Source organism: Pteropus alecto, unplaced genomic scaffold (genome assembly GCF_000325575.1).
Source record: "Pteropus alecto unplaced genomic scaffold, ASM32557v1 scaffold354, whole genome shotgun sequence".
NCBI lineage: Eukaryota > Metazoa > Chordata > Mammalia > Chiroptera > Pteropodidae > Pteropus > Pteropus alecto.
Window position 1 is genome coordinate 553,452 of NW_006435759.1, and position 10,524 is coordinate 563,975.

A 10,524-nucleotide genomic window follows, 5' to 3' on the forward strand; every position below is an offset into this window, starting at 1 on the left:
TTCTTGGATGCCATTCCCATTTCCCGTCACGAGTCCCACCCTGGCTTCGGGTGCTCCAGAAAGTGTACTCCTTGGATAGAAGCAGGGCGGGGTTGTGGGAGAGAAGCTTATGTGTGATTAGATGGTAAAGTAACAAATGTGATTTTAAATGATCTCATGGGAGATGCTGAAACCCGAGGAAGCAAAGAAGCTGCATGCACTTAGATAGCAATGCCTTCTGCATCCACAACAGACTTTTGACCCGGAGCGAGCCTGCCTTGGACTGCAGGACAGGCAGCTTCCTATCATCGACCCATTGACCCTTCCGTGTATCTGCGTCTTTCCTTGTTCTAGAACAAACACTCATTTTATTAAAATGTTTTTTGTTCCCCTTCCTCCACTAAAACTTAACATTTTTATTTTTTCCTTTTAGAAAATTTTAATTGAAAAGCATATGTGAGTAATTTTTATATTCTTTATGCAGACTCGGTAATAAAAATAGGTCTGAAAAAAAAAAGATCTGAATCGTAAGATTCAGTATGAGAATAGGGCAAAAGTAAATAACCTGTCCACATGGCCATGGGACCCAAAGGAAGGCGGAAGTGATACAGAAGGATCACGGCCCATCCCGAGCCCTCTGTGGTTGCCCGGTTCTCTCTGGGCTGGCATGGGAGTTTATATTGCAGAAAACCAGCTGGATACTTTATTGCATTATGACTCATCTATTCAAAACCTCCCAAATCAAACAAAAAGCAGCTTCCTCTGGTCAGGATTCAGTTCTTATGGTGTGTTGGCATCGCCCTGCAAAGATCACAACTTTAGAAGGACCTGGCTAAGGGGAGCCAACACCTCTGCTCCAAGGCACAGCTCAGTGGAAAGGGTGGAGGCTGGAGGGTTCAGGCATCAGGAAAGCTCCGTGAGAGGTGGGGAGGGAGAACGGTGATTCTTCCAATACACTCTCCGCACGGCAACTAGAATGTTCTTTGTAACAGACATCCGATCAGAAAACACTTCTGCTTGTCTATGGCCATGCCACCCTGAACAAGCCCAATCCTGTCTGATCTCAGAAGTTAAGCAGGGTCGGGCCTAGTTAGTACTTGGATGGGAGACCACCTAGGAAGATCTGGTGCTGTAGGCATAAAAAATAAAAAAAATAAGGGATTGTAAGCTGACAAGGTCAACCTGTGAGGTCAACCGAGGGTTGCCTCGCCTAAAAATAATAATAATAATAATAATAAAAAGAAAACACTGCTGCCAAAAACTGTCTGCCCACTGCTGTTGCAATGAAAGCCTGGATCCCAGGAGAGGCTGATGAGCTCTCCATGACCTCTTAGCTTAGTGGGGGACAACCCCCCTACCTCACCCTCATTTCCATGCCCAGGTGATACCGGGCTACTTTCAAATGCTTGAACACATCACGCTGTCTTCAAATTCAAAGACCTTGCAGATAATTCTTCTTGTTTTCTTATATTTAATTTCCTCCCCTCCCCCTCACTTTCTAATTTCTAGTCATCTTTCGTTCCTCAGACTAAACATCACTGCCTTGAAAATATATTCCTCGACCCTCCAAACCAGGGTGGATACTCACATTGTACCCTCACATGATTTTTTTTTTTTCATTCGTTTCGCACGTATTTATTGAGCACCACCTATATGCCAAGAGCCCACATTCTAGATGGGGAGACAGATACGGAACAAATAATTCTGAGAATGACTGTGATAATGTGTCTTGTGATGATATATCCCATAGTGATGCAAATTAAGACAGATAGCAATCAGCGATTGGCTCTCATCTTTGGCAGCTGGGTCACTTCATGAGCCTCATGATAATGCAACGCACATTCTACACGACCCAACTTTGAGGTCTCGCTTAAGGCATTTTGGCAGGGTTTTACTGCGCGACCAATTGCAATAGGAAGAATAAAAGGAGTGAAGTGCTTTGTATCACGGAGGACACAAAGCACTTCTCCAAGGCATTTGTTTAATGCCTGCCTTCCCTACTATTTGCTTATTTAACTAGTGCTTAATAAGAAGAACCTGCTATGTGTATACGCTGAATGCTGAGGTTACAGAAATGAAAATATGACCTTCTGCTCTCATGGAGCTTACATTCTAAAAACGGAGGTAGAAAATAAGCAGTTAAAAAATTAATGAATGCATATGTGATGTGATTTATAAGAAGAAATATATATTTGGTCTTTGCCCTTTTTCCTGGCACAAAGCTCCTAAAACCCTTGAAATTTCCCATGATGGGAGTGATAAAGTTGTCTCTTGTTATGTTAATGAGGTGACTTCCAGACCACACCTAAGAAGGGGGACTGGTTGCCAGTAGAACTAACCATGTGTTTAAAGGGTTGGAACATTCAGTAACCTGCCCCCCGCAACCACAACTATACTCAGGGAGGAGAAGGGGGCTAAATCTATAGCCAATGGCCCATGATCTAATCAACTATGCCTACTTAATAAAGCGTCCACAAAACCCCTAAAGGACAGGGTCCGGAGAGCCTCCGGGCTGGTGAACACGTGGAGCTTCTGTGGGGAATGGTACACTCAGAGAAGGCATGGAAGCTTCATGCCTTTTCCCCACACCCTGCCCCATATCTCTTGCATCTGCCTGTTTCTGAGTTATATCCTTTTATAATAAACCGGTCATCTAGTAAGCAAACAGGTTTCCTGAGTTCTGTGAGATGCTCTAGCAAATTAATCGAATCTCTGATTTATAGCCAGAAGCACAGATAACAACTGGGCTTGCAACTGGCATCCGAAACAGAGGGCAGTGTTGTAGGTCTGAGCCCTCAGCTTGTGGGACCTGATGCTATCTCCAGGTGGATAATGTCAGAATTGAGTTGAATTGTAGGACACTCAGCTAGTGTCAAGGAATTGCTTTTGGATGTGAAGGAAAGTCCTCTCCCCCCAGCCCCTCCCTACACTCACATTGGAATTGGGTGCTCAGGACACTTTTAGTATATTAAAGGAAAAGGATTATTTTCCAGAAAGCAACATATTTTGTAAAGATTTCTTTTGCTCCAGGCAGCCAGAGAATTTTATGATACAGACCAGTTTTCATCCCCTTTGACTAAACCTCCTCTTTCCAGGCTTCATCTCAGGAAACCTCCTGTCACGAGTAAAAACGTATTAAAGTCTTCTTCCTCAATAAATTACAATCTCCCTTCTATGTTTTGCAGGTATGTGTCTTGTGTTCATCTCCTTAAGTAAGAAGTTGTATTTGTGCTCCTGGAGAAAAGTATGACCATTCCTTTTCATAGTGCTAGATCTACAAAGATCCCTTTTTTGAGACCGGAATCCCTCCAGGGCAAGGTTCATGATTTATTCCTGAGTGTCCAGCCCCTGGCACCATGCCTCTCTAGATAGAAAGGCACTGAGCTAAGACATTGAAGGAATAAAGGAATTACTCCTTTTAATCCATCAGCGGTTTGTCATGCATAGATTTATCTAATTCTTTTGAATACATATTATGATTTTAGCCTGCTACAGTAACGATCCCTTATAAGTACGAGGGCTTTAGAGTTTACACTTTACCTTTGAATAATGATACCTGATGAATATCTGGTGGATATAAGGACCCTTAATTTCTATGTGGGGAAGCAGGGCTTAATGAGGTAGATAAAATGATCCTTGATTCCTATGTGGTGAAGCGGGGCTTCACCAATGACACCCAGCTATGAAGTATGAAGACAAGGATGAAACTCAAGGTCTCTAACTCCAAAGCTCTTGAAATCACACATTTCCCAGTTGAGACTCTCAGCTCCTTCGGTTACAGCTCCATTGGTTAAAGCTCTGTGGGTAAGCCATGTCCTTCCAGGCAGTGACCATCCACAGGAATCCTGGCAGTGGTCAGATGAGGTGGAAGGGAGAGAATCATTGCCAGTTTGTCAGTCCTTCTGCTTTCCCTGCACCTCTAAGCCCGTCATCTGTCTCTGGGCCCATGATTGCCCTGGACGCAAGCTGAGAGGGCGAGGAGGGGCTCAGGGGCCAGGGCGCTTTGCGGAGACCGGCCTCCCTGTCAGAACTCCAAGCACCAGGGAAGGCGAGGAGCTTGGTTTCCATGGTAACCTGCCCACCCCGTCCCTGCAGCTGCAGCCCCTCTTGGGCCCCTGAGCTGGGGGCTGTGGGTGGCCCGAGCCAGCCCTGTGCCCACATCACCCCCGCTGGGTTCAGGCCCCAGGCAGCCTGCTCATTCTGAGCTGGAGCTCTGCCTGACACCGTTCCCATGGGGACGGCTGTGGGCACACGCTGCCTGTGGTCAGATCCCCAGATCAAACCTGCCCTGCAATTCAGGCAGCTCCTCTTGGGCTGGAAGCCTGTGGAAGAAAGATTGAGTTTCAGGTACCCTAGTCCCTCCCCTTCCCACCCCCAACCAAAGGTACATTTAAGAACTTGAGACCGTAGGTCTTCCTGTGTCATGTATGGGACATGTCCTCTGTGTCTGGGCTTAGGGACACCAAGATGACTGAGTCACAGTCCCTACCATAAAGAAAGAGTGAGGAGGATAGCTGTTGAGCTGATAATTACAATGCAGCATGGCCCAGCAACAGTGGAACTCGGGACAAGAGACAGGAGGAGCTGAATGACACCAGGGAAGTTCCCTCCAGGTGAAGTGGCCTCCTTTCTCAGTGCGGCTCCCACAGCTGTGCCAGAGCTCTGTGCCAGGGATGAGGTTGCCAGGCTCCCCCCTCCCCGCAGGGGAAGTTCCCTCCAGGTGAATTGGCTTCCTTTCTCAGTGCGGCTCCCACGGCTGTGCCAGAGCTGCAGGGATGAATATGTGATTGCCACACAGGTATGGGTCTGTCGACAAGGACTCTCTACCTGCCAGAAACCCCATGTACCAGGGATGAGGTTGCCAGGCTCCCCCCTCCCCGCACCTACCCACTGCCTACTTAGGCATCCATGTCTAGAGCCTAGGACTGTCCTCAGGGCCTCGGGGCTGGAGCAGTGACACGTGAAGAAAAGACACTGCCTTCAGTCTTGAGACATGCACCTGTCTGGTTTATAAGCAGAAATCCATTCAGCGAAAGTGGAGGAGAATTGGGGAGCTGAGCTCTAGGACCTGAGGCATAACCCACTTGGTTAATCTTCCTTTGGTGCCTGTGTCCCCTTCTCTTCCCTTGTAAATGCCATCACGAGGTAGACTCTGTTTCTCCCTCTCCACCTCCTGACAGATAACTCCGTAGCAAGATGGTCACCTCCATTCACTGAGCAGCCAGGACATGCCAGGCATGTGCCAGGACCTCACTGCAGCTCCCACAACCGCCCTGGGAAACAGGTGTTGTCGTTCCCATTTCACAGAGGAGTAATCGAGTCTCAAATGCATTAAGTCACTCACCTGGACCACACAGCCATTGTGGGGCGGGACTTGGGGCTTAAGAGAGGGTCAGGGAAAAGGGATCAGGACCACAGAGGGCCAGAAGGACAGAAGGACAAAAAGACAGAGTCTTGTGGGATCCAGCAGGAAGGAGAGAGAAATCCTGCAGAGCCGGAGGGATGTTGGAGCTTGCAGTTCTGGAAGCTATGGCTAGGGGAGCTCTTGAGGCAGCATCTTGAGAGGGGAGCTGGAGTTGTGGAGAAGGGCGGTGTGGATGAGCTGCCTTGGTGATCGTTACAGGGGGTCTCGGAGCAGATTTAAAAGGCAGTTCTGAATGACACACCACTAGAGACCAGAAGACCCGGTCTCTCATGTCTGGGTCTCAAGGTTCCATGGTGCAAAATGGCTGGCGGGTGGGGTAAGGGAAAGATGAACCGGGATGGTTTAGAACAGTGGTTCTCAAACCTCAGTTTGCATTAGATTCACCTGGAGAGCTTGTTAAACAGATTCCTGGGCCCCACCCAGTGATTCTGACTCTAGAGGTCAGGGGTGGGGTGAGGTTCTCCATTCCTAACAAGAACAGGGGATGTTGGTGCTGCAGGTCCCAGCGGTGCTGGGAGGAGCACAGGGGGATGGCTTCTGTGGGCCCTCTGACCCCGGCATCCCAGCTTTCTGAGGCTGTGACATAGGCCTCCCCGGCAGGGCCCCTCTCCCTAGGGATGGCCACTGCTGACCCAGGCAGGGGAGAAGAGGTCCTTCTTGCTTCAGGAGCCATGACTGAGAGTGACTGCCACTCTCAATATGATTTTTGTGCCGACTTTACAGATCGTAAGCCTGGAGCTCAGAGAGGTGGTCCCAGAGGTTACAGCTAATAAGTGCTAGAGCCAAGATTAAACCCTGAGTAGCTGAGACCCAAGGGGATGAAGCTTAGCCACTCAGGGGGACTCATCTGAGATCCTTCAGGACCTGGAGTATCCAGTGCTCTGTGGGAAGGTAAAACAGGATAATCTGGGGGAGGCTTGGGTGTCTGCAGGCATGAGATTCATTGAACCACCCCCGCTCCTGAGACAGGAAGGTTGCTTGGATGACAGAGACATTCTGCATAGGAGACAAAGAACCATCTGGAAGGAAATGGATTGACACCATGACTCTTCCTCTTGGGATTCCAATTTACAAGGACATAGGCCAAGTGTAGCGAACGTCATTTGTATTCTTGAACTTCACATGAGCAGGTGACACTCGGGAAGAAAGACACCGTTACAGAAGGGAGCTTCTTCTGTAAGGGAGCTTGGAGTGACATGAATTTGAATACTAAAAAAGATGTGATTTTATTTTCTACCCCAAGCTTCTCATTACAATAGTCTCTGTTGGGGGTGGTGCTGGCAGGAGACATGCACTATTGCCCACATTCTCTTTGAAATAGAGTCCCATTTGTTTAAATGACAATTGTTTTAGAGTCATAATTGATACCCGTTTTCATAATTTCCAAGTAAGAGAAAAAAAATAGGTAGAAGAAAAGATGCCCAAGTCAGCACTGGCAATGAAATCTGAAGGCGCCATCTTGAGACAACACCTTTCCCTCTCAGAGCGCTGTTCAAAGGAAAATGCACTGCCTGATGTGGATTCGGTAGAAGTCGGGTGAAGAGATTTTTATAAGAAGAGAAAGCATTTGGGATCTCAAACCTCTTAGCCCTCGGCTGAAGGCAAAACTCAGAGATGGCTGACAGAAGCAGAGCTGTGTGCTAAGAGCTGTGTTGAGCCATGCCCAGGAGAATAGGGAGCTCGGAATCCAACTTAATCTAAATGGACAAAGGAAATACGGAACGGCTGTTAATGGGTATTTCAATCCAAGATGAAATAGGAGTCCAAGGAGCATTTCAATACAATATATATATAATTGAAATCAACATGGAGTTCCATGCAGAGTGGGAATTGCTCTGAGACCTTTACTTTCTCCTTCTTTCACGCTTACTTCGGGAGAGAACAGTCAGCTTACGTATTTGCTATCAGAAGGACTAGATGAATGAATGAATGAAGTTGAAATCGGCAGAGGGTTTTTGAAAATATACTTTTAATAATGCAGTTCCTTTCTACAGTGAAGAGATATTACTTTGATAATTAGAATAAGATTAGAACTGGGCGGGAGACTGGTTAGCAGTCTGTTTTTCTTTGGGGAGAGTTTCCTGGGGGTGGCGAGACACCAGTTCTCCCGGGTCAGAGGTGGTGCGCTCCCGGCATGTGAAGGAACCCCTGGGTGAAAGATGAAAGAAGACAGATGCTGGTCAGCAAAACTGGGATAATGCACCAGCCGGGACAGATTCTCTCTGCATCCGGAGAGTGAGGTGCAGGGGGTTGCATCTAGCTGCACCCCAGGTGAGGGCACTCAGCTGGCCCCTCCCCCAACAAGCTTGGGCCGTGAAGGTTCATGCACCTGGCACGTGTAATTCTAGAACAACCTGTCCGTGCCTGTGGCCAGTAAAGATGGCCGTGCCAGAGCGGAGCTGAAGGATGACTCGCAGATGGGCGGGAACTGTGTCTAATTGAGAAATTGTTGTTAATGCAGAGAAATGCGCGTCATCTCACTAGTCAGAAATGACTGGAACATGGCAAACCTCTCAGCTCTTCCTGGGGTATGCTTCTTAACAGTCAGAGAAGAAAATTCATCTGAGGATTTCACTGGAGGAGGGTCAGAGTGAACTGGAGCTGTATCTGGGCTCTTTCAATAAGGAGGGTGGAGAGGTGGGATGGAGAGACCAGGCGGAAGGGCAAAGATCAGGTGGAAAGGCAGCCAGACGCCGTCAGTGGGAGCATCCTGTCCAGCAGCACTTGCGAAACTTCAGTAATTGCCTGGGGTGACCCTAAAATGCATAGTCTGGGCTCCTATTCCTAGAGAATTTCCTCTCCTCTCCTTTCCTTTCCTCTCCTTTCTTTCTTTCTTTCTTTCTTTCTTTCTTTCTTTCTTTCTTTCTTTCTTTCTTTCTTTCTTTCTTTCTTTCTTTCTTTCTTTCCTTTTTGTACTTCTAGAATTGATTCCAAGAATCTGCATTTTTCACAAGTCCTCTAAATGATTCTCATGCAGGGAGTCAAGCATTGCACTTGGGGTACTGTAGCAGCTCGGGGTGTCATAACAAAATACCACAGTCTGGGTGACGTAAACAACGGAAATTGATTTTCGCACGGTTCTGGAGGCTGCAAGTCCAAGATCGAGGTCCAGCAGAATTCGGTTTCTGGTGAGGACTCTCTCCCTGGCTTGCAGACAGTCGCCTTCTCACTGTGTCCTCACGTGACCTTCTGTGAGCACACAGTCGCTGGTTCTCTCTTTCTCTTCTTTATAAGGACACCAGTCCTATCAGATTAGGGTCCCCCTCTTATGACCTCGTTTAACCTTAATTATCATCTTAAAGGCCTTGTCTCCAAATACAGTCACATTGGGGGGTTTGGGTGTCAAGTTATAAATTTTGGGGGAGGCACCTTCGGTCCACAGCAGGTAGCACTCCCCTGGAAGGAGAGCGGGGCCTGTGTACCTGGCAGAGGATGGTGGAGGATGTTCACGAACAGGACCAAGACTCTGGTGAAGGACCCTCTGCAAGATGACCGATGCCAGCACTGCCACCTACTTCAGATCATTTGAGGATCTGCATGCAACCGGCAGGGATTTTACTGTACCGTAATGCTCAGGGACAAGCAATGCTACATCACTTTATTTTCCTAAAATTAAATGACATGTCTCTGTGACATGTTCTCATCCCCCGGAGGGGAATGAGAATTCCATCTCAGTCATCCCTGGGGCTCTTTGTCTCTCCACCTCCTCCCAGAGACAAACGAAGCTCTCCAGGCCTCCCTTACAAGGTTGGGAACACTTGGGGGAGGTGCTATGGCCTCGCACTCCTGCCGATCACAGTGGCCGTGCTCCTGGTTTCTTGAAGGTGGTAGGTTGCTACTCGGTGCACTGCTTGGCCAGAGATCTCTTGCCAGGGCCCGGGCACCCAGGGCCTCAAATGCAGCTTCTCTTTAACATCACGAGGCTATCTTGCTCTGGTTCTGCCCTCTCCCCTAAACAACCGCCCTACTCCTAGCTCGAAGCTTCTCCCCAGCCTAACTGAATAGAGTGCACAAAGTACCGAGGTCTCTGGCATTCAAGAAAATCCCTTTTCGAGCTCCAGGGAATGTCCACTTTATCCTTAGACCTGCCAGTTGACCCTGCACCACCCGATGCCTTCCTGCTCTGGGAGGACCCTGTGACCTGCGCCCAGTCGGCCTGTGATGGAACAATGCTGACCCTCCTGAGAGACCAGTGGCTTGATCTTTCCCATTTTAGCACCAAAGAAACTAAGTTAGGGACAGACTTTTTCCAGTCGCAAAGAGAAAGGCCAGGTGAGATGCTGAGGTGGCCCGCTCCTTGAAGATCTCAGCACCGCCGATGGCACTGGAGAAACCCATTAAGAATGCACCTTCAGAGTCCCCGGGGGCCCTTGGATGAGGACTCCTGGGAGAATGTCCACCTAGAGGCTTGTGGAAGCCGGGTCCCAGGACACAGGCTCGCTCGCAGGTTGTTTCTGTAGCAGCATCTGAATGCTTTCCTAACCTTCAAAGGCATGCAGCAAGGAATGAGATGGGAGGTTCCTTGCGGGGTGAGGAGAATGGAACTACTCTTTTGTCATTTCTGTGCCCCTATCCTGACTCATCAAAATCTAGCAAATATACACAAATAAATATTTAATACATAGGAACGAAATCGATGCTAATTAAACTGTATCTCCTTCTAAGGATCACAACTACCTCGCGAAGTAGGCGTTGTCATCATTGTCCCCATTTTTTTCAGACGATTAGAGCCTCTAATCGAGAGACCGTGGGGTAGAACCAAGGTCGCCCCACAAGGATGTGAGCCCCAAGGAGGCCTCCACTGTCTGCCATGCTTTCCGCCCAGAGAGAGCAGCAGTATTCTGGGAGTAAGGATAGTACAGGGCAGGAAGTAGCCTGTACTCACCCACCCTCTGCCGTTCAACCCCACACAAATGTATTCATTTCTGGTCATTTTAAATCCAATTAAAATTCCATTATTTTATCCTGGCAATGCAGTATGTTGTATCGCCAGATGACAGAACCAGTGTGTCAGTTAGAAATTCCCCACAATTGCCTGAAACAGAGACTCCCGGAAGAGTGGCTTAGAGAATGCGTGGCTCTTTTTTCTGCTAACCTAATGCAATTTGCAGGAGCAGGGG

General features: G+C 48.2%; 1 pseudogene; it reads left to right on the top strand.

The window, feature by feature from the left end:
- The first annotated feature begins 998 nt into the window (after positions 1–998).
- Positions 999–1,117, top strand: LOC112479022 (annotated as a pseudogene).
- The last annotated feature ends 9,407 nt before the right edge of the window (positions 1,118–10,524 follow it).